Here is a 24,801-nt window from a genome sequence, read left to right as displayed (position 1 = left end):
AAAAGACAAAGACAATTGTTAAATAATAATAAGAGCTAAATTTTGAAAAGATAAGCAAAAGTTAAACCTTTTATTTTACCAAGGGAAAAAAAAAGGACTCAAGTTAAAAAAAATGATACAGGAGACATTACAACTGATGTCACATAATACCAATGATGATAAGAAACTACCATGGAAAATTACACAATTGTCAACAAACTGGACAACCTAGAAGAAATAAATTTCTAGAAACATAACCTACCAAGACTGAAATCTGAAGAAGTAGAAAATCTGAATAGATTGTTTATGCATGAGGAAATTGAGTCACTAATGAAAACAAACAAGCAAAACAAGCAAGCTACCAACAAACAAAAGTCCAGGATCAGATGGCTTTATTGGTGAAATCTTCCAAACACTTAGATAATTAATAGTATTCCTTCTCAAAGTCTCCAAAAATTTAAGAGAAGGGAATTCTTTCAAACTCATTTTACAAGGTCAACATTACTCTGATCCTCAAACCAGGCAAGAACACCACAAGAAAATTACAAGGCAATATCCCTGATGAACTTAGATGCAAATATTGTCAAAAAATATTAGCAAACTAAATTCGACAGTCCATCAAAAGGGTCATACACTGGTGGAGGAGTTACGATGGCCAAGGAGTAGGGTCCTCCTGGACCCTAAACTTGTCTTATCCCTCAAGCACAGCTAGATAGTCATCAAATTATTCTGAACACTCAAGAAGTCAATCAGAGGTCTAAGAGAATAAAATCTGCAAGCTTATAAGGAGAAAAGTGACCACCTTTTGGAAGGTAGGGAGTGCAGAAGTTCACTTGGGGGAGATATAGCTGGGGATGTGGTGGCAGGGAGGCAGCCTTGCTTATGGAGGCTACCACAAAGTATTAAAAGCAGTGGAGCACAAAATCTGAACTTTTAAGTTCACTACTGTGGGGGACTTGCCCGGATTACAGGTGCTGAGGTGGTGAAGAGGGGCAGAGTGACAGTAGTGACAGAGTGGTGTGGTCTGAGGATCCCCTCTGGGTTGCAGGAAGAACTGGTGGTGCCAAGGTGCTGTGCTCTTCCCAGACTCAAAAGCTGGGAAGCCGGTAGAGAGCAGGGGTCTTGGTGTCAGCTTTCTGCCATAAACCTGCAAACTGCCCTGTGGTAGTGCAACCACTTCCCTGCGATGGGTGGCAGGCATGGTGAGACTTTCTCCAGAGGAACAGTGTATGTAGGTCCCTGCAACCAGGGCTCCTGAAATTTGGAGTTTTGAAACTCAGCCACATGCCTGAAATGATAAATCTTGGACGCACGCAGGGTGAAGGCAGGGGAAACCGAGAGTGATTGCTTTTCTGTGAGGGCTCACTGAAGACTAGGGGTCTTAAACTTTCAGCTCTGAGGCTAGAGAGCAGGGTACAGCCATTTTTATCCAGCCCATCAGTGCTGAAAGCCTTGGGGGTGGGGGTGGGGGGCGGAGGGGCAGGAAAACAGTGCCACCTAGTGGAGGCCAGAGCTACCCAGTACACTTAGCTCCACCACCCTCTTGCACCTTGGAGAAGCATTTCCACTTTTTCCACTGAAGCAAGTCAGCCTGATAATCAGTGCAGCAGCCCCCTGTCCCACAGACAATCAGCACAACTAGCTTGCATAGAGTGCTGCAAAGCTTCAGCTCTAAGGGAGATAGGATTGAGCTTCCTTTTTCACTTTTATTCTTTATTTCTTTCATTTTTATTATTTTTTCATTAGTTTTCTTATATTTTCCAATTCCTCATTAATCTTTAAATTTATATATATACTTTTCATATATTTTTGTCTACTTTTATTTATTCATTTATTTTTGAGAGAGATATAGAGACTTTTTAAAGATTTTATTTATTTATTTATTTATTTATTTATTTATTATTTATTTATTTGACAGAGTGTGCGAGAGCCCTGCAGGGGGAACAGCACAGGGAGAGAGAGAGAAGCAGACTCCCTGCTGAGCAGGGAGTCCAATGTGGGATTCAATCCCAGGACCCTGAGATCATGACCTGAACTGAAGGAATATGCTTAACCAACTGAGCCACTCAAGAGCCCCAAGGGAGATTAGATTCTTTTAACAAGCAGACCAAAACACATCTAGGATCTAGTTTTTTTTTTTTTTTTAATGTTTTTTTTTCTTGTTTTTGTTTTCTGTCTTTTTGTTTTGTTTTGTTTTTGTTTTTGTTGTTCTTTTTTTCTCTTTCTTCTTCTTTTCTGGACAAAACAATGATGAGATGGAGGAATTCATCCCAAAACAAAGAACCTGAGGTAGACCTCATAGGGACTTAATCAGTAAAGAAATAAGTAAGATGTCTGAACTAGAATTTAAATCAATGATTATAAGGATACTAGTTGGGATTCAAAAAAAGGATAGAAGACACTAGAGAATACCTTCCTAGAGAAATAAAAGAACTAAAATATAGTCAGACTGAAATTAAAAATGCTATAACCAAGATGCAAACACAAACGAAGGCCCTAAAAATGAGGATGGACGAAGCAGAGGAGTGAATCAGTGATACAGAAGAGAAAATTATGGAAAACAATGAAGCCAAAAAGAAGAGGTAAAGAAAGGTAATGGATCACTAAGCTAGACTCAGAGAACTCAGGGATTTTTTTTCATAATTATTATATTTATTGCAGTGATTCTGTGGTCAGTGATATTCAATGTTACTGTTGTAATAGTTTTAGGGTGCCATGAAGCATTCCATATAGATGGTGAACTTGACAGATAAATGTGTGTGTTCTGACTGGTCCACTAACCAACAGCTCCTCCATTTCTCTCCCTCTCCTTGGGCCTCACTTTCTTCCCTGAGACACAACAATATTGAAATTAGGCCAGTTAATAGCTCTACAATGGCCTCTAAGTGTTCAAGTGAAAGGCAGAGTCAACATGTCTCTCACTTTAAATTAAAAGCTAAAGATAATTAAGCTTAGTGAAGAAGGCATATTGAAAACTGATACAGGCCTTAATCAGGCCTCTTGCACCAAACAGGCAAGTTGTGAGAGCAAAGAAAACATTCTTGAAAGAAATTAAAAATGTTACTCCTGTGAACACACAAATGGTAATGAAGCGCAATAGCCTTATTGCTGAGATAGAAGATCAGATCAGCCGCAACATTCCCTTAAGTTAAAGCGTAATCCAGAGTAAGGCCCTAACTCACTTCATTTTATGAATGCTGAGAGAGGTGAGGAACCTGCAGAAGTCTGAAGCTAGCAGAGGCTAGTTCATGACATTCAAGGGAAGAAGGCATCTCTATTATATAAAAGTCAAGGTGAAGTGCTTGAAGGTGAAGCAAGTGTTGATTTGAAGCTGCAGCAAGTTATCTAGTAGACTTATCTAAGATAATTAATGAAAGTGGCTGCACTAAACAGATTTCAATGTAGACAGAAGAGTCTTCTGTTGGAAAAAGATACCATTTAGGACTTCATACCTAGAAAGGAGAAGTCAATGGCTTTAAAGCTTCAAAGGGATAGATTGATTGTCTTCTTAGGACTAATGTGGTTGGTGACTTTAAGTTCTTAGGGCCCTTAAGAATTATGCTAGATCTACTTTGCCTGTGCTCTATAAATGGAACAACAAAGTCTGCATGACAGTTCTCTTTACAACATGGTTTACTGAACATTTTAAGCCTTTTGTTGAGATCTACTGCTCAGGAAAAAAGAGATTCCTTTCAAAATATTGCTGCTCACTGAAATGTACCTGGTCACCCAAGAGCTCTGATGGAAATGTTCAAGATGAATGTTGTTTTCATGCTTGCTAATACAACGTCCATTCTGCAGCTCACAAATCAAGGAGTAATGTTGACTTTCAAGTCCTAATACTTGAGAAATACATAAAACCTGTAGCTGCCATATGTAATAATTCCTCTGATGGATCTGGCTACAGTGTATTGAAAACCCTCTGGAAAGGAACCATACCCTCTTAGGTGTCATTAAGAACATTCATGATACATGAGAAGAGGTCAAAATACCAACATGACCAGGAGTTTGGAAGAAGTTGATTCCAATCCTCATGGAGGATTTTGAGTTCAAGACTTCAGTGGAAGAAGTAAGTGCAGATATTGTAGAAATAACAAGAGAACTAGAATTAAAAGTATAGCCTGAAGATGGGGCTGAATTGCTGCAATCTCTTGATAAAAGTTGAATGGGTGAGTAGATGCTTCTTGTAGATGAGCAAAGAAAGTGCCTTTTTTTTTTGAAAGATTTTTTATTTATTTGACAGAGAGAGAGAGAGAGCACAAGCAGAGGTAGTGGCAGGCAGATGGAGAGAGAGAAGCTGACTCTCCGCAGAGCTGGGAGCCTGATGTGGGGCTCCATCCCAGGACCCCGGGATCATTACCTGAGCCAAAGGCATACACTCAACCAACAGAGCCACCCCGGTGCCCCAAGAAAATGGTTTTTTGAAATGGAATCTGGAAAGAAGTTCTACTGTGGGTAAAATGCTATTGAACAAAAATACATGCTACTGAGAAATTGCTTGTGAAAAGTAGTCAATGGATGTGTCAAGTGTGTTTTCTTATTTTAAGAAAAATGCCATAGCCACCCCACCCTTCAGCAACCACCACCCTAATCAGTCAGTAGCCATCAACATTGAGGCAACACCCTCCACCAGCAGAAAGATTATATATGACTAGATGAAAGCTCAGATGATGGTTTGCATTTTTTTAGAAATAAAATATTTTTACATAAAGGTATGTAGCTTTTTTTGACATATTATTGCACACTTAATAGATTACTGTATAGTGTATACATTAATTTTATATGTACTGGGAAACAAATGGAAATGGATTTCATAGAGCAAAATTTTCCAATTTTTCTTAGGTTCCTTAGTGTTTCAGGAATTTTTACATAATGTTGTCATACCAAAGGAAATACCTAACAGTTTTGATTATTAAGTAGTTAGCTCCCAGCAACTTAATAAATATTTATGTTCTAACAACTTAGAAGCTATGCTTAAAAAATACACAACAATTAAAAGAAAAAACCTAATATTTTTATTTCATTTTTAAATAACCACAATAACCTACTAATGGGATGTATGTGCCTGCTGGGCACTGCATAGATTCTGAAATTTTAGAATCAGATTAGATACTGCCACCCTCATTTTTTGTTCCATATAGATTTTTGCATGTATTTACTTTTAATCACAGCTTCCCTTAACATTTCCAAAACTATGACACACAAAAAGAAACATGGCCCAATTTAATGTTGAAATTGTGAACTACCACAAACTATTACTTTGTCCAGTTTCTGACATATTGAGTATTACTGTTTCTCTAAAATTTAAAATATCTGGCAGTGTCCTGCTTTGGCACCTAGTTTAGGAACCATGATTTTTGAAATCACATTGAAAAAAAGAGACACAAGGGAATCCATTGGTGTGATTCCATTTTCATAGTATTTAAAAAGCACGTGTATATATATATATATATATATATATATATATATATATATATTATTTTTTTTTTTTTCATCTTTAAGGAGAAAAAACAGGCCAGGAATTCAGCAACATTACTAAGTAAAAAACTCAGCATCCAGGCCCCTGAATTTTCTATCTAGGTCTTATGGTTAGAGCTCCCTTTTAAATCTGTGTGTGGGGAGATAAGGATCTCAGCATAATTTTAGAACTAGAAGAGACCTTAGTGATCATGTAGTCTGCATTCCTCGTTCTACCAAGGAAGAGCTATAAGCCAGAGACAAAGGAATGTCTAAGTTCACATAGTGGTTAAGTGGCAGATACTGGCCTTGACCCCATGTCTGTAATTTTCATTCTACTTTTCCTATCTTCTATGTTTACTAGGTTGTCTCTGCATCCTTCTAGTACTCCATTAGAACCACTGCCCCTCATCGAAATTTCTGCCCATGGACAATATTCAGTAAATGTCATTATGGGACTGAACAATGATGGATTGTCCTCTCAGACACAGTAGCCAGCAGAGATCACCATTGCAGGGTTCTGACAGCCTAACCCAGGCCTAAAAATGGTCTTTTATTTATTATTTATTATTTTAAAATTTAATTTATTTCTAAAGTAGTCTTTTTTTAAAGTAGTCTTTTAAAGTAAGCTTTACTAGTTTTTTTTTTTCTCTCATTATGAAAGCAACATGCTCGTTATAGCAGATGTGGGAAATATTTAAAAGTAGAAAAATATAATCATTGTTTTACACCCCAAGAAAAACTCTTATTAATACACTGAGAGTTCTCTAGCTTTCCCCCATGAATAGCTTATATACATAGTTTAATCTACCATATTACAAATATAATTAGGGTTCCTACTTTACTATGTAACTTTATTTTTATTTTTCACTCATGTCTCCCCCTCACCTTTGCCCCCATGGCAACCATCCATCTGCTATCTGTATCTAGGACTTTGTTTTGGTTTCATATATGAGTAGTCATATGATATTTGCCTTTCTCTGACTTGTTTCACTAAGGATAATGCCTGTGAGATCCACCCATGTTGTTACAAATGGCAAGATTTCATTTTTGATGACTAAATAATATTCAATTATATATATATGTATATATAATATATACACAAAATTGTATACAATTGTATACAATATACGCAATGTGCATACACACACACACACACACACACACACAATTTCCGTATCCATTCATCCATCAATGGATGCTTAGTTTTTTTTCTTCTTTCATATTTTGGCTTTTGTAAATAATGCTACAATGACCATGGAGGTGCATATGTCTTTCCAACATAGTGTTTTATTTTCTTGGGCTAAATACTCAGAATTGGAATTGCTACATCATATAATAATTCTATTTTAATTTTTGAGGAACCTCCATACTCTCTTCTATAGTGGCTTCACCCATTTACATTCCCACCAACTGCATGAGGGTTCTCTTTTCTCCACATCCTTGTCAAAACTTGTTATTTCTTGTCTTTTTGATGAATGTCACTCTAAATAGGTACAAGGTACTATCTATCTCACTCTGGCTGTGATTTGCATTTTTCTGATGATTAATGATGTGGAGCATCTTTTCATATACTGTTATCCATCTGTATGCCTTTGGATAAACTACTATTTAGATCTTCTGTATATTTTAAAATCAGAATGTTTCTTGCTATTGAGTTGTATGAGGTCTTTTTTTTTATGAGGTCTTTATGTAGTTCTTAGCCCCTTACAGATATATGATGTACAATTATTTTCTTACATTCAGCAGGTTGCTTTCTAATTTTGTTGATTGTTTCCTTTGCTGTGCAGAAGCTTTTAGTTTGATGTAGTTTTGTTTATTTTTGCTATTGTTTACTTTTGTTTTTGATGTCAGGTTTTAAAAAAATATTGCCAAGATCTGTATCAAAGAGCTTAATTTGCCTCTTTTCTTCTTTCTAATCCCTTTTTGAGCTAATTTTTGTGAGTGCTAAAATAGTAGACAAGTTTTATTTTGCTTGTGGCTCTCAAGTTTTTCCAACATCACTTATTGAAGAGATTGTCTTTTCCTCGTTGTATATTGTCTTTATCATAAATTGATCAGATATGCATGGGCTTATTTCTGGACTCTTTATTCTGCCCCACTGATCTATGTATTTTTATACCAATGCCATACTGTTTTAATTACTCTAGCTTTGTAATATAATTTGAAATCATGAAGCATGATTTCTTTATATTAATGAGTTTCAAAGATAAAATCAGTATCATTGCTACCATTATTAGCAATAACAACTGCAGTTACTATAAATCCATATTCAATGTTTATAAGGTAGACCACATAAAATTGCTATTTTTATATGTAAAAAAATGGTAAAGTATCCATGATTTCACATGGCTCAACTCATTTAAAATGTTAGTGAGTAAGGGACAGGCAAGGCTAGGTAGGGAGAGATAGATAAGGGGCCATGGAATCAGACTCACGAAATACCGAAAACGCTGAGATATGAGGAAACTAGACATAAGGGAATACATCAGACCAGATGTTAGGGAGTGTTTTTCTTTGGTGGCTACAATGTAATCACAGAAAGTGACCAAACCTCAAAGAATTAAGTCATTAATTCTTACTCAAACCAAGACAGCACAAGAATCAAGGCCACAAGCTTCCCAGTCAGTTATCAATAAAAGACTGCCACTAAAAGCCCTCAGTGGCAACCCTGTCAGGACACCCCTCACTCCTGAGAGCTTTTCCTATATCCTTGCTTAATAAAACTCTATTGCTCTACTCACTCTCCTTTGTCTGTGAGATTTATTCTTCAACTCCCTAAGATAAGAACCTAGCTCTCTTGCTTCACTAGGAACAATATCAAGTGTTTTTAAAGCCTTAAAGAAGAGACAACTGGAGCCAGACTACATAATGTCTAATGAATTAAGTTTTCTCTGGGGTCTGTTCTCACATCCATAACCTGGAACTAATAGCCTAGGCTCAGATTTATGAGGCTTAAATGATCCTAGCCCTTAGAATGACACCTGGCAGGTAGTAAGTGCTCAATGACTATTAGGTGTTCTAATTATTTCCAACATTAATTCTCAGAACAGTCTTGTGACATAGAAACATTTTATTCTCAGTTTATGGATGTGGAGACCAGAGCTCAAAGAGATAGTGAGATAATAACTTGAACCTTTGTCTGTCTGACTTCAAGCACACTCCCTGTACCTTACATAGTAATTTTTAATTAAGTGACAGCTGAATTGAGTCAAATAGTCCCAATGTGATATTTCATCAGAATCACCAATATTGGAGAACATCTATTTTCTGGGACTCTTTAATGGTCAGTTATGTAAAAGACAGTGCAAGCTATTTTACATTCTGATTGAGAGAAACTAAATTAAGCACATTTTTGTATTGTTTTTAGGTCTGATTAATGAAAAAGCTGTAAGCTGATGGTGACCACGTCTGATTTCATAACATTTCCAGCTTGTGGTATGCCCTTAAGTATTTCTTTCACCTGCCAAAGGATCCCCAAACTCCAGCAGCACCATCCTCTGGAATGCTGAGAAGGGAAAACTCTGTGTGGCACCTGATAACTAGAACCTGTGCTGTTAAACTTGGTCAGCGTTTTGTACAAGACCAAAGAAACATTGTTGACTCTTTCTCCTTAAACAGAATACACAGTCAAGAAATTCCCTTGAGGAGCAACAAGATCTGATTGAATTTTTCAGAATTTTCTATTATTCTATCAAGTTCACTTGACAGCAAAGGACAAACTGCCTTTCAAATGCAATAAATGAATGCATCAGCAATTCAGAAGGAAAAAACGTGAGTTATTAAGTAGGAACAAGTCTCTCTGAATATATTTACACCAACTCACAGAAACCACTGTCCTCAGAAAGCTCTGTGACAATCTATTTTCTAGTCTCACTATTGCTTTAAGTTTAACGGACAAAAATAAAATACAATGAAATTACCTCTGAGCTCTGAAATGTTTATCAGCTCACACATTCCTCATGGCTTGATTTTTATTTTTCCAATGCAGCTCATTCACTTTCAGTATTATTCCAAGCACTGAAAGTTTATATCCGGGGAATATAGCTACTTATGCCTATTTCATGTTTGTATAAAAGTAAGGAAGACAGATTTTACTATATATATTTATTTACATATACACACAACATATATGTGTATATATGCTTATATACACATACATACAATATATATGTGTATAATATATTTATATATTAGTTAAGAGGTAGAAGGGGCTTTTGAGATCATCACGTCTCCTTTTGTTACAAGTGAGGTCTCAGAAGCCCCCCAAATTATGGTATCCTGAAGGCCACATAGCAAACTGGGTCCTAAATAAGGCTTTAGAGAATAAGGATGTGGCAAGTACCTACCATATTATGAGAATTATAGCCAGTATTTCTCATACATAAATGCTTATACCACTTCTATGATGTTAGTATCATCATTCTCATTTGATAATGAGAAAATTGAGGCTAGGAAAAGTAGTACAGCCTATAAATGCCACAAATGGAATTGAAGTATTGATGAGATATAGTAGATTCTTTCTACTATGTCAGCATTTCTCTGAATGCATTCACTCCTGCATCACTGATTTTTGCCATATCCATACACTAATATTGGTGGCAGCAGCCCAAGATCATTGATACCAAAAGCAGAAAATGAGATTCTCCTTCTTTCCTCCAGATGTTAAAGAACATTTTAAAGATGTAAAAGAACATTTACAATGTTAACATTGTAAAAAGTTAACATTCTTTCATATGGTTCCAATTAATAGCAATAATTAATAATTGCTAAGAGCCTTTGTAAGCCAATCATCTGTGTACCAGGTGATTGCACAGAAACACACACTTTCTGCTTCAATGTGAGGATGTGAAAATTTAGGTAACTTATCTGGGATCACATAGTTACTAAACAGAAGATCAGAAATTCAATTCCAAGTTCAATTCCAATGCCTATTTTTTAATTTTTTCTAAGCGACATGACTGCTATTGTCACTACTCAATTAATCTCTTAATAGAAGCCTATTTTATAGGGACTTAAAGGATAGGAAGGAAAAAATATTCCACAAGCTTGACATTTTTAGAAGGAAATTTTAAAATGATGTCACTAGAACAGGGGAAATAAGTGATATTTAATTAGCAATGAAGAGAAAGCTCACTCAGTTCAAATCAGGATTTAAGAATGTCTGGCTAAATTTTACTTTCAGGAGAGTGGGTAAGTAGGTAGAAGGAGTCTCAGAAATCTATACTGTTTTGGTTGAGTCAGAAAGGAGATTTTTATTTCTTCCTGATATGGCAAAGGCCATTTGGAGAATCAGTATAGTAGAAGATGGATTGTGAGCCATGAGCCTTGGACTCTGGTTGTTATTTTGTCTCAGTAACTGAGACTTCATTTCTCTGGGTCCCAGTTTCGCCATCTGTGCACCAGGCAGCTGGGCTAAGCTCCCTTCCTGGCTCTGGCTTTGTGAATGGCAGATTCCTTCAACTGGATTTATTAGCACCATATGCCTCAAAATGATAATGCCCATCTCTCAGTATTAGGAGAATATGGTTTGATTGCAAACTCAGCATGTGGGTTTCAACCTTTAGTCCCTCAAGAACCTATTTATTTACCCATATGTGAGGTTACCCTGCTAGATTCTTAGGGAAATATGTAGTGACAACTGGAGGAGAGATCCTGAACTCTTCAAGGTAGAAGTACAACTGAAATCCATATAGATAGAATTTAAGAAATGAATTATCTGATAAATTTTTAAAAAGTCATTAATGGCAATGAAATGGCAAATTTAGTAGGTGTTATTAGGAGTAGTTATAGTAACATCTAGAAAGAAAACAACATCTGTGATTTGCCTGATTAATGGTTTAACAGAACAGTGCATCTGTTAATGGAATAACACTTCTAGCACTATTGACTATATGTCTGTAAGATCTGGAAACAGAGAAAGGATTATGGCAGAAGAATGGAGTAGGGTGCCAGATTGGCTCTTGGAGATCTAGTTCTTCAGAATTTCAATTCCCCTCTGACTACTGTGACCAGAATTGTGTAGCAATTTAAGAGGACAAATGAATTCCAACAGGTATATGGACTCCTGCAGGCTAAATGAGTAGCTTCTCAGACTGATTTAAAAACTTTACTTTTCACCTGTAGTTGGAGAGGTTTTACCCCATGTCACAGGAGGATTATACTAAAGGTGCTCATCACAGACCTGCCTGTATGCATGGGGCTTTTTCTGGAGTGAGACGTTAACTCGGAATAAAAATAGTTTTCCTTAAACTTCAGTTTTTTTTCTTTGAACTCAAAGGAGAGCCCAAATTTCCACCTATCACTGAAAACCACCACAATGTGCCAGCTTTGGAGTTTATAAAAATGAAATTAGGAAGGCATGTAATAATCTCACTCTCTTCTTCAAAGCTGTAATTTCTTTCTGCTTTGAGAACAAGACACTAACTCCATCTACTTCCTCAGGCTGCACTGGATGAATGCAAGATATATTATTTATTGTAAAACATATACAGGTACATTTAGGCAGCAAACTCGTGCATAAAGAAGTAGTATTTACCATCAGCTTATCCTAATGAAAAAAAAAAAAAAAAAGCAACATTCTGTTACTAAAAGGATGTGGATCTCTACCCAGTGAGCCAAATGACATTTCAAATGCAGTGTGAAGAAAAGTAGGTATATCCTGGGCGTAATTCAAAATTTAGGATTAGTGATCATAGGAGGTAATCATTACCCTATTGTATGGAAAGTGTCGGGTTGCTTTTACTTACCCCAACAAAGCTGACGTCCCTTCTGAGCAGGCTCCATCAGAAGCTATGGAAAACAGGACTCAAAAGTGGTGCTATTTCTCTTGAACAGCTTGGCTAAAATATTCATCTTTTGTATAGCATTTTTCATTTCTCTGATTATATCTGATAGTGTCAAGGCATTAAGCTAACACTGTCTTGGAAACACAGAGAAGAAGATGGCCTGGCAAGAAACGACTGTGGCCCATAAAGGAAATGGGAAAAATAAGCCGCCTCACTAGGGCCACAAGAGAAAGAGAAGAATAGCAGGACTGTTAGTGTGGGCCCCAGTCCCAGAACAGTGAAAGCAGTGTTCTTGGCTTGGCTGCACATTTACACAGCACCATCACTGTTAGACATGAGTCTTGCATAAATTTCTACTTTCTACAAATCAATGAACCAGCAATATCAAAATTCATACGTGATTTTATTCTCTATACCTGATACAAAAATGACTTTGTCCATTTACCTTTTGCAATACCTGTAACCAAGTGTGAGACAATTATAACCTTGTAGTTCTCCTTGGGGGCCCAGAACACAATTCAGTTGCTTGGTTTCAAGGGCCCTTAAAGAGAGAAAAGACCCTCTGCAGTGACTTTTATACACGTGCTGGTGATGAATTTGCCCACAAAGCCTCCAAAGTCTCATTTTGCAGCAGTCGTAGTTCTTATTGATTACTGTTTGATTATACAAAATAAGGGAAGTGGGACCAATATATTATACTTATGGATTATGTGAATGCTTCAGACATACAGAAAACCAGACTTATTTATGGGCTTATGAAGAGTGCTGATTCATACCCTAAAGGAAATTTTCATGTATAATCTTTTTACTGAGTTGTCTGTAATTCTGCTAATTGGAGTAAATGTCATGAACCATTTGCCATATTGATGGATAGTTATTGGTGAGTCCATAAATAAAAGAAGATGGAATAAGCAACCAGCCTATTCTGAGGGTAGCAAAAGAGGAATATTACCAAGCTTGGGAATAAAAAGAGGTGGGAAAAAATGAACATAATGTCTAACTTCATGAAAATCTTTCCAAAGGATCTTGGTTGGTTGCTAGGGTAATTGTGAACTTATGTGTACTGTTGGATCCTATCAGACTACTAAGAAGAAATGTGGGCATAAAAACATGTTAGAAGGGATGAAACACCCACACATCTAAAATTGGAATAGCTGTAAGATATGTTAGGGATTTTTAAGAACATGAAATTTGCCTAACACTTTAGATAGTCTAGAACTTTTTTTTTTAAGGCACTTGGCATTCCATAGTTCTCCATCTGCTAAAGGGAAAAGTGCTTTGCAAGTCCTGTTCCTTTCCTTTCTTTTCTCAGTGTCTCATGGTTTCTCAGTACAAGTGTGACCTAGAATCACAGATTTCATTAATCACAAAATGTTAGCACCAGAAGGTAATCAGAAGTCATTTAGTGCTGCTTCCCTGTGCTGTAGGTGATGACATTGAAGCTTAGAACAGTTAAATCTGTTCAAGGCCACATAGGAAATTAGTTGCAGGCACAGGACTACAAACCACATCTCCTTACTTCCACAACCTGTACTCTTTCCCCTTATCACTTCCCCAACCAGAGAGAGAAAGAGAGAGAGAGGCACATTCAATTTTGGGACAGATGAGTCATGCTGACCAATAAATAGTCCTCAAAACTCAAACTTTCCAAGCTGCTTAGTAATTGTAAATATTAATAGGCATGTGGCAAGTTATTTATTCATGAAGTTTGAAATAACTACTACTGATTAGCCAATTAGAACTCTAATAACAATTAACAGATAAGAAATTCTGTGTTCAGTTTTTGTTAGAGAGGAAATGTTTTTCTGGCTGTTAGAATTCTCTAAGTCATGTTAAAGGATTATGCACCATAGACCTTCATGTAATTCCCCTTTTCAGTAGTCAACTTCTCTTCGTTTATGTGAATTTATCACTTTGTGTATATTTGCATTTCTCATTGACTGCATCATGCTTTTTGTTATGAATTTTAGACAGTTTGTCATTTTAGCCTTTATATTCTTGTTGCCCAAACTTGCCAATTAAAGAAGTAATCATTGACAGAGGCTTTTTGTCCCATCACACATGCAGTACCAGAAATGAACATATGACTAGAATGAAATTTATAAACTCAAGACCAATTATTTACTACAAGCTATAAAAATTTTACTAGTAGTAACTATTATAACTATTATTGACCAACATGTGCTAAGCACTATACTAAGCACTCTACCCAATTACCATTTAATTCCCCAGAAATCTTAGTAAATTGGCCTAACTATTCAAATGGAAAAAAAAAAAAAACTGGGTTAAAAGGGCACTTGGGTGGCTCAGTTCATTAAGCATCTGACTCCTGATTTTTGACTCAGGTTGTGAATTTCAGGGGAGTGAGATTGAGCCCTATGTTGGACTCCATGTTCAACGTGGTGTTCGCTTGATATTCCCTCTCTGACTCTCCCTCTGCCTCTCCTCCTGCTCACTCTTTCTCTCTCTCTCTAGAAAAATAAAATCTTTAAAAACAAACAAACAAAAAACCAAACAGGGTTATCAAATTCTTCAAACCAACTGAAATAGAAAAAATTGTAAAATCTTATGGTCAGTGATAAATTAAGACAGATAAGCATTGACTTTAGTTATAAGAAAGGCAAATATCTAGATTAATTTTTATTGAACAAACAAAAAATGTTTTATGTATTTGGAATGGAAAGTAACTTGAAGCATTTAGTTGGTTAACCAGATGCGAACACTGGTATAGGATTAATGAGTAAGAGTTGGAAGAAGTATTTAGCAAGCAATAAAAACAGAGGAGGAGTTGGTAACATGAGAAATTAGACATAAAATTAGTTCCTTCAGGACTGAGAAAAAGTGATGGACAGCAATGTAGTTGTCCAGGGCATCAAACATCTTTTGATGTTTACATAAAATGTAGCATGATGAAACATATTTCATTAACCAGAACTCATCTTAGAAAGAATATAGTGTAAGCAGCTTGAGAAGAGATGAGAGGTCCCCAAGGGGCATGCAGGAAAACCTCTAGATCAGTGGTTCTCAACACCGGCCGATGTTGCCCCTTGGAGGCATTTGGCAATATCTGGAAACAGCTTTGTCAAATTGGGTTGGAGGTGCTCCTGGCCTTTAGTGGGTAGAGCCCAGGGATGCTGCTAAACATCCTACAGGGATAGCCTTCTACAACAAAGAATTATCTGGCCCAAAATGTCAGTTGCGCTGAGGTTGAGAAATCCTGGCTTAGAGGTTTCCTGAAATCTCAAAGCGATACATTAAGTAAATAATGGCAGAACTGATTTATTAGTGAACAAATTGAATTTGGTGAGTCTTGTCTACCTCTTCCCCAACATAAGCTTGGTTCTCTTTCTGATGTTGAACAAACCTTTTTTTTTTTTTTAAGATTTTATTTATTTATTCATGAGAGACACAGAGAGTGAGAGAGAGAGGCAGAGACACAGGCAGAGGGAGAAGCAGGCCCCATGCAGGGAGCTTGACACGGGACTACCCCGGGTCTCCAGGATCAGGCCCTGGCTGAAGGCTGCGCTAAACCGCTGAGCCACCTGGGCCGCCCTGAACTAACTTTTAATGATGAGCAATTTGAAGGAATGTGAAGTCTCAGTAGTCTCAGTCTGGGCCTCCACTGATAAAATTGATTTCTGAAGTAATTTTAGAAAGCAGAGACAAAATAATGATGAGATGACTTTATGTTAAGTAATGATCATGGGGGACAGGGACAGGCTCAGGTGGAAAATAGTAGCGACTACAGACTACCTTAGAAGATGGTGTCTTGTTGGTCCTCTGTCACCAAGTAATTCATGTGATGATGTTCAGCATTCCCAAAGCAGATGTTACACAATGATAACCGTAGTAGAAATATTTTGTTTGGCCTGCACAGACTTGAATTTTATATTAGCTGGCAGCATTTAAGCATTGGGTATTTCTCATCATAATGTAGATTCTTTTTTTGTGGAATAAGGTAAAGAACTGACAACAATAGGCAGACATTCCCATTGCTGAATAATGTCTACCACCCATTTTGGACAGGGCACGAATATCCCCATTCTTCCTATGAATAGCTTCAGTAGGTTACACTACCTGCTACATCCTTGCAGCAATCTTAGTTTGCAACTTCTGTCTTAAAAGATTATATTTATAATCTTTTTACTTCACACTTTAGGGTGACATTATATAATACACTGTTTGGGATAGAATATGCAGCTTTACTTGGATAAATTTTCTTCAAATCAATTTTGCACATTCTTCTGACTTTTTTTTTTCCCAAAAAACATGATTTTGGCTTTTCCATGATTCTCTCCTCTAATTTTTTTGGCTAATCAAGGAAAAGATAAAATGGTGGAGAACAACTTGATTTTTTAAAAAGATTTTGTTTATTTATTCATGACACACACACACACACACACACACACAGAGGCAGAGACACAAGCAGAGGGAGAAGTAGGTTCCTTTCAAGAAGCCCAATGTGGAGGCAGCCTGGGTGGCTCAGCTGTTTAGTGCCTGCACCAGGGCGTGATCCTGGTGACCCGGGATCGAGTCCCATGTCGGGCTCCCCACATGGAGCCTGCTTCTTCCTCTTCTTGTGTCTCTGCCTCTCTCTCTCTCTCTCTCTCTGTCTCTCATGAATAAATAAATAAAATCTTAAAAAAAAAAAAAAAAAAAGAAGCCCGATGTGGGACTAGATCCTGAATCCTGGAATCATGCCCTGGGCCAGAGGCAGATGCTCAACCGCTGAGTCACCTAAGCACCCCAGAACAACTTGATGTTTACCTATTAGAATAGAAAGTCACCACAAGTCCCTTCCTACCCACTTTGTTAGCTTAGTAATTTTTACTATATAAAACATGAATTTAAAAATGCCCCAAATAAATGTTTTGACCGTAGTGTAAGGAAACTTGGCAGGGATAACTTACTGGGATTTGTAGAAACTTAGTTTTAGAAATATTGAATACTGATGTTGAAGGTGTTTATAGCCAAAATTCAAATAGGTATTTTATAGCATCAGATTAAGTCAGTAGGAGGTCACAAAAGGAGGTTGTGATTCTTTGAATAATAATTTGTTTAAATCAATGCATGAAAAGAAATAGTTTTTACATTCATAAAGTAAGACCAAGTTTTTACACTACTTCATGCTGTGCAAGAGAAGATATTTGCAATGATTTACACCAAATATAAGGACAACTATTGAGGTGTTTGTTTTATTGATATGAGTAAGGTTATATAATCATTCCACTTGCTTAGAATTATGGTTCTAAAACCCTTTAGAATTAGGATTCCTTGATAGTCTTAAAAATTATTTAGAATCCTAATGAATTTTCATTTATGTGTTATATCCATCCATATTTACTGTATTAGAAACCTAAATTAGCAATTAAATAATTTATACATTTCTTTAAAAATATTATATTCATTATGTTAACATACAAATCAATTTTATAAAAAATAACTATATTTTCCAAAAAAATTAGTGATGAATTTTCTAAACTCTTTAAAATACGAATAGAAGACAATTGAATTCTCACATTTGTTTATGCATATAATCTGTCTCATTATGAAGAATAATCTAGCCTCAGACCTAGTTGAAAAGGAAGGTTTGGGGGGACTGTGATGGTTAGTTTTATGTGTCTATTTACTAGGCTACAATCCCTAGTTATTTAATCAAATACTAGTCTAGGTGTTGATAAGATTTTGTAGACATTATTGAAGTCCATAATCAGTTGATTTTATTTTTTATTTTTAAATTTTATTTATTTATGTGTGTGAAAGAGAGAACACAAGTGGGGAGGAGCAGAGGGAGAAGGAGAAACAGGCTCCCCACTGAGCAGGGAGCTTGATGCACCATGGGGCTTGATCCCAGGGCTCCAGGATCAATGACCTGAGCCAAAGGCAGATGCTTAACTGACTGAACTACCCAGATGTCTCATCAGTTGATTTTAAATAGAAAAGCCTAACCTAGATAACCTGGGTAGGCCTGATTTAATCAGTTGACAAGCCTTAGAAATATTGCTATGTGTACTCTGAAGAAGAAATTCCATTTAGAGATTGCAGCTTCAGCTTATGCTTGAGAATTCCAGCTGGCCTGCCCGATGGCTTATCCTATGGATGTCACACTTGCCTTACCAGCCCAACAATCATTGAAGACAATCCCTCACAATAAATCTTCTAAGATGTATTTCCTACTGGTTCAGTTTCTCTGGTTAAACTCTGATACACAGATGCTTTGAGGTCAGTGGTGTAGGATATACTTTATAAAGACTTTCCTGTTATGAATTAGCTTAACATAACAATTCTATGGAGTCAATGAGGCAGAAACCATCACTTCTATCCTCAGAGAGGATATTTATCAGATGGCACTGATCTACCAGTGGCTTTTTGTCTTGATCCTTAAATTCCTGGTTTCTATGCCAGTGCTCTTCATCTTTCAGCATAAGAGCCTTCTATATATTTGGAAATATATTTGCAGATATAGGCGTTCACACTATTTAATATACACATCACTAAGAAATTCCTTACAAAAAGTAGGAAGAACACAAAACCTGTATTTAAGGTATGAGTGAAAGTGATGCAAAGAAAGACAGGGTTTTTGTTTTATGCTTAAGGAGCTTATAATTTACCTAGAAGAAATAAGATTATTCATCCCTGAAAATATAAGATCAGATTTAATAAAGTGATTGGGACTTTGAATCTCTACCAACACTTTTTTTGAGTACTAGGCACTGGATTAGGGCCATTTTCATTCTTTTCAGCTGCTTCTGGTGTGGAATGGATACCTCCCCTCCATATTTGCTGCCCTCTCTAGTCTGCGAGTTTATGGGAGACAGAGATAATGACCAATCAGCAGGTGCATAATACTAACAAGCCATTCATTGAATGACTAAGGAAACTGAGGATGGGTGTGAAATATATGTGAAGAATAAAAATGGAAAAGTTGGGAGCAGTGGGAAACCAAAGAACTGAAAGATGGAATATGATCTTAAGACAATAAAACAAAAATTGAGCTGAAGGAGGTGTGTGTTAAAAAGGAACAAGAGGTTAATTAGGACAAAGTTTCCCTTTTGTGGAAGACTGACCAAGAAGTGTGTGTTTTATTAGGAAGTGGAGGCAGAATGGTATCATGGCTCAGAGTATGAACTTTAGACAGATCTGAGTGGGTAGTTCCTTCATGTACTAGTTATGTGATCTTAGATAAATCATCCAAAACTCTTTACACCTCAGTTTCCACAACTGTGAACTTTCAGTTATTATGAAAAGTAAAGGAGGAAATGTATATGAAGTATACAGTGCCTAGCATAGGGTAAATCCATGAAGTGTTGGCTCTCATAATTACCAATGTTATTACTACTATCATTATTCATTCTAAGGGCAACAAGGAGCCAATAGGAGGTTTTTAATTGGATTGTGATATGGGGACACTTGTTAGTTTGGAAAATACATTTGATGGGACGCCTGGGTGGTTCAGCAGTAGAGTGTCTGCCTTCAGCTCAGGGCCTGATCCTGGGGTACCAGGTTTGAGTCCTGCATTGGGCTCCTTGAGTGGAGCCTGCTTCTCCCTCTGCTTGTGTCTCTGCCTTTCTCTCTCTCTCTGTCATGAATAAATAAATAAAATATTTTTTTTTAAAAAAGAGGAAAATACATTTGATGTTAATTAGAATAAATAATCAAGATAAAATATTAGAGCCAGAGCAATCAGTTAGCAAGTTACCTTAATAGTCCAAGCACAAAAAAGTGACAGGTAAGGGACATGCAAGCCCAGCGCTCCTTCCCTGGATCATCACATACACTATTGATTTGACATTGGTGGTGTATTCTAAATAGGAGTATATATTCTTTATGAATAATTGGCAAATGGGACACCACAAAATTTTGTAAAAGTATTTAAGCACCACGTTTATCAGATTTGGGAGAGAATTTTAGAAACTGAAAGTTGCAACTTTTAGAGACTGTCAAGTGCCCTGACATAGCAATTAGGCTTCCAAATTCTCCTTGCTTACCTGGGAAATTAACTAAATGTCCCCAGAAAACTAATCGCTGAGGAGGCGTCTAGGATTAAAAAAACAAAAACAAAAACAATAAACTGTATAACAAGCACATACATATCTCTGTGTATGTCTAGGATCTTATGAGTAATATGTAGTTGCATTTGAAAAAGAATATCTACAGAACTTATAAATGGTGACTATTCATACACAGTGAAACCCATATGTATTCCAGTGTCTGAGGATACTGGAAATAAATTTAATGGACGACAGGTAGTTGTAACAGGAACCAACTAGGAAAAACTAGGAAAACTCACTTGCTTATCTATAGCACTGGTCTTATTTATGTCTATATCCAAGAAGTGATAAAGACATCTTTTAAATTTTAAGCAAGCTCACTTGGCCTTATTGTGAGGCTTAATTTTCATTTTAGAACACACACAGAACTGGTACTCCTCCTGAACAGCTTACCACATAGCAGAAGGTCAGTAGGACAGATCTTAGTTTTTTAAAACAGTATATAATATTAATAATCTGCACACAATGAAATCCAAAAGACATGCTGATATCCATAATTAATGCTTTTCATTTAGTTTAGGAAGTAAATGGATAAAGAGTATATAATCTTTGACAGAATTATGATACAGCTGCTAGTTTAAAGTAGAATTTCTAGTCTTAGAGTCAGCACATATATGTTTGTGTTTGGATGTAATAGATGTGAATCTCCTTTCCAAAAGAATTAGAGGTTTTCATTGTGCATTTGTGTGGGAATCATTGGTTGGAATAAGTACTACAGGAATAAAAAGGGGAAAAAAAAAAGACGTGAAGTAAGAAACACAGCATAATGGCCTTTGTCTATGATTTTCTATCCATTCAATACAGGTACTCAAGTTGATTTTCCAGGCAGAAGGGATAGATTATTCTCAGAGCCAAGCATACACTGCTGCGCAGGCCATGTGGCTGTCCAACATCACACATTTGCAATGTAGCTGCTTGGGCTAGAGGTGGAATGAGGCCTGGGAAGAGTGATGTGATGTTCATCTAAAAATAAAAACCTTGCATTAATTAGATGTGCTAATAAGTAATGCATATGGATCACCATTCCTTATGACTTCTAGGTGTGATAACTGTGAATTCATAAAGTTAAAACAATGGAATTTGGAATAAAAACATAAGATAAAATAGGGCCTCAGATTTTATGTGATCCAGTATTAGCATATTCACTAATAAAGGAGACAGATTCGGGAAGATAAAGTAGTTTGCTTGAGGTCACACGTCAATGTCAATGCTAAGTCTATCTTATAATTCCTCATTTATTCTACCACTGTTCATTGTCTCAATGAGATTACCATAATTACTATATTTTGACACAACTGTTTTCTACCCAACTCAAATTAATTAAGCAAAAAGAAGAATTTACTGGCCCACAGAACTGGAATGTCATACGCCCTCTCCTTGCCTATTTTTGGCTGGCTTTCTCCATGTGGTAGACCAGGTGGCCTTTTGGAACACACAATGACTCAGCCCCTTTAAAAAGCTTTTTCTGAAACATTTTATCTTGCCCAAGTCCCAGGAAAGCCTCTGATTGGTTCACATGGGATTGGAGCTCACCCTGGACCAATTATTGTTGCCACAGGGATGGATACTCTGATTCATCAATTCACGTACACATCTCTGAGGCAAGGCCATCTCTTTTAGCCCCATAAAATATATTCATAATAAAGGGGGTTATCAGAAGGAGGTCAGCAATTCTAAACAGACACAAACAACAAATACATGATAATCATATTCTAAAATGAAACCTCATAGAATACTTAAGAACTGAAACTTACCAAACAACTATGGAAATTGTCTTGCTTTTCTTCTTCTAAATAACTTGTGTCAATATCTGTAATAACAAAGATACAGAAAAATCTCATTTCTGAAGATGGAAGAAAAGACTGATTCACTGGATTACAATAGGATAATTGATTTTAAATACATTAATGTACACAGTATTTTATAATCTTAGAACACTGCCAGCATTGAATGAATGCTTATTCCCTGTCTTTGTAAATATAAATAGCTCATATATAATTGTTCATTTGAGTAGTCCCAAAGCCACATTACTTTTCATCACCATAGACTGTTAATGTCACTTACGTCATGAAGTCTTTAAAGACAAAACACTATAAACTGTTCGAAATGTTTGGTTTTCAATATTTGAGTTTTTGAATGCTGCAATTGCCAAAATGGCCTGCCATTGTTCTTTGTGATTTCATAGCATACATTCCCAACCCTCCTAACTCTGTGACAGGGCTTGCATTATTCTGATTGTTTAAAAAATTGAAGTATAGGAACACTTGGGTGGCTCAGTTGGTTACGTGTCTGCTTTTGCCTCTGGTCATGATCTCATGGGTCCTGAGATCGAGCCCTACACTGGGGTCCCTGCTCAGCAGTGTTTCTCCCTTTCTCTCCATACCTCCCCACTATTCATGCTCTCTCTCTCCTAAATAAATAAAATCTTTAAAAAAATAAAAAAATTGAAGTATAATTGATATTTAATATTATATTAAGTTTCAGGTTATAACATAATGATTTAATATTTGTATACATTATGAAATGATCACAATAAATCTAGTTAACATTCATCACCATACAGCCATATTTTCTTTCCTTCTTGTGTTGAGGACTTTTAAGATCTTTTATTTTAGCAACTGTCCACTATGCAGCATAGTATTATTAACTATAGGCACCATGCTGTACATTATATCTTCATAGCTTATTTTATAACTGAAAGTTTGTGCCTTTGACCCTCTTCAGCCATTTTACCCATCCCCAAACTTCTATCTATGAGCTTGGTTTTGTTTGGTGTCTTTTTTTTTCCCCCCATGTAGTATTTATCTAGCTTTATCTAAGTTACTTCACTTAGCATAATGCCCTCAAGTTCTATCCATATTATTCCTTTTTTTTTTTTTTTTTTTTTAGTTTCAATTCACCTGAACTTTGGTTATTATGGCTTTGGGAATTTTATAATGTAGCTGAAGATATTATAAAATCTGGCAAAATTAGGTTTTTATAATGTCACTTTTGAGGAAAATCAGACTTAAGTGCAGCACAAATGACTAAGAAATTGTTACTTCTTTAATTTCAGAATAGGCTAAAGAGGTAGCACATGGTCATGGTTAGGAGCTAGGGCTTTTCAACTTAAATAGCTCTGATTTCAAATTCTGACTTCTTACTAGCTGTGGGACTTCAGGCAAATTACTTTACCTCTTTAAGGCTTAATAACCTCATCTATAATGTGGGGATATCACCACCATCTAAATCATGGAAAATGTATGTATAATGTGTGATACTCCTTGGGCTCTAAATAAAGATTAACCAGGGGTACCTGGGTGGCTCAGTCAGTTAAACATCTGCCTTTGGCTCAGGTCATGGTCCCAGTGTCCAGGGATCAAGCCCTGCATTGGGCTCCCTGCTCTGTGGGGAGTCTGCTTCTCCCTCTGTTCCTTGCCCCTGCTCATGCTTGTTTTCTCTCAAATAAATAAAACCTTTAAAAAATAAAGATTAACTGTTATTATGACAGTCACAATAAAGTAATTTATGTGTAGACAAAGAAATAAAGAACAGAAATAGCACCTACTGTAGTTCTTAGCATAATAGGAAACACATACATTTGTGGAATTAAATTAAATTAAATTAAATTAAATTAAATAAATTAAACACATACATTTGTGGAATTAAATACATTTGTGGATTTTTACTGAGAGAGACACCAATTTTTGGCATTGTTTCTAAGAAGACTCCTTGAATTTCTTTGTTCTCAGTGATCCACTTCCTTTGGATTCTTTATAATTATAACACAGTTTAATCCCCAATTACCAACTGCCTGCAACATAAGCTGTTGCATTAGTATTTTCTCCAACTAGAATTTTAGTAACTTTTCCTACAAGAATTATACCTTACTTCTTGTGTGGTCTTTGTGCCACCATTCCAAGCTTATAGTAAGAAGCCAATACTTGGCAATGAATTGACCAGGAGAAGAAACTTCCTTCTCTCTATAACCCTTTAAAATCAAACTAGGTTGGGGATCCCTGGGTGGCGCAGCAGTTTGGCGCCTGCGTTTGGCCCAGGGCATATCCTGAAGACCCGGGATCGAGTCCCACGTCGGGCTCCCGGTGTATGGAGCCTGCTTCTCTCTCTGCCTATGTCTCTGCCTCTCTCTCTCTGTGTGTGTGACTATCATAAATACATAAAATATTTAAAAAAAATAAAATCAAACTGGGTTGTTCTACACAAAGTTGGCAGGAGAACCACATACAGTTACTAGAGCAATATGGCTTGAGATGAGAGCCTTTCTTAAAATGTTCTAAGATTCCTCTAGCTCTTTCTTTGTATGGATGTGTCTTAGGCCCATAAGCCCCAAATTCTTATTCACCTACTCTCTCAACAGCCCACATAAGACTGTGCCTTATTATTTGTCTTTCTGTATTCTTTTATTTTAAAAGATATAGAGGAAAGGAGAATGAGGGATGAACTTTCTGTTAACTTTGGTACCAGTGATGGGATGTTGTCTTTAACATCATGGTTTGGCCAGAGGCTGGAGCAGGAATATCATTTAG

At 36.5% G+C, this 24,801-nt stretch overlaps 1 protein-coding gene across 10 annotated transcripts in view; it reads right to left on the bottom strand.

The window, feature by feature from the left end:
* ATP10B (ATPase phospholipid transporting 10B (putative)) overlaps positions 1-24,801 on the bottom strand; it is a 304,309-nt gene that overhangs the window by 229,087 nt on the left and 50,421 nt on the right. For 5 of the 10 annotated variants that reach the window (XR_013378278.1, XR_013378277.1, XM_077895646.1 and 2 more), the window contains 2 exons: positions 22,030-22,085; positions 20,213-20,261 (listed from right to left, as the gene is read on the bottom strand). The gene's annotated coding sequence lies outside the window, so the exon portion shown is untranslated. Of the gene's footprint in view, positions 1-12,185; positions 12,439-20,212; positions 20,262-22,029; positions 22,086-23,570; positions 23,712-24,801 lie in introns of those variants that run through there. The other 5 variants (XM_077895640.1, XM_077895647.1, XM_077895642.1 and 2 more) reach the window with 4 other exon arrangements.

This window comes from Canis aureus, chromosome 4, assembly GCF_053574225.1.
Source record: "Canis aureus isolate CA01 chromosome 4, VMU_Caureus_v.1.0, whole genome shotgun sequence".
Classification (NCBI taxonomy): domain Eukaryota; kingdom Metazoa; phylum Chordata; class Mammalia; order Carnivora; family Canidae; genus Canis; species Canis aureus.
The sequence above is the reverse complement of the archived record's forward strand: the minus strand, read 5'-3'. Positions and strand labels throughout refer to the sequence as shown.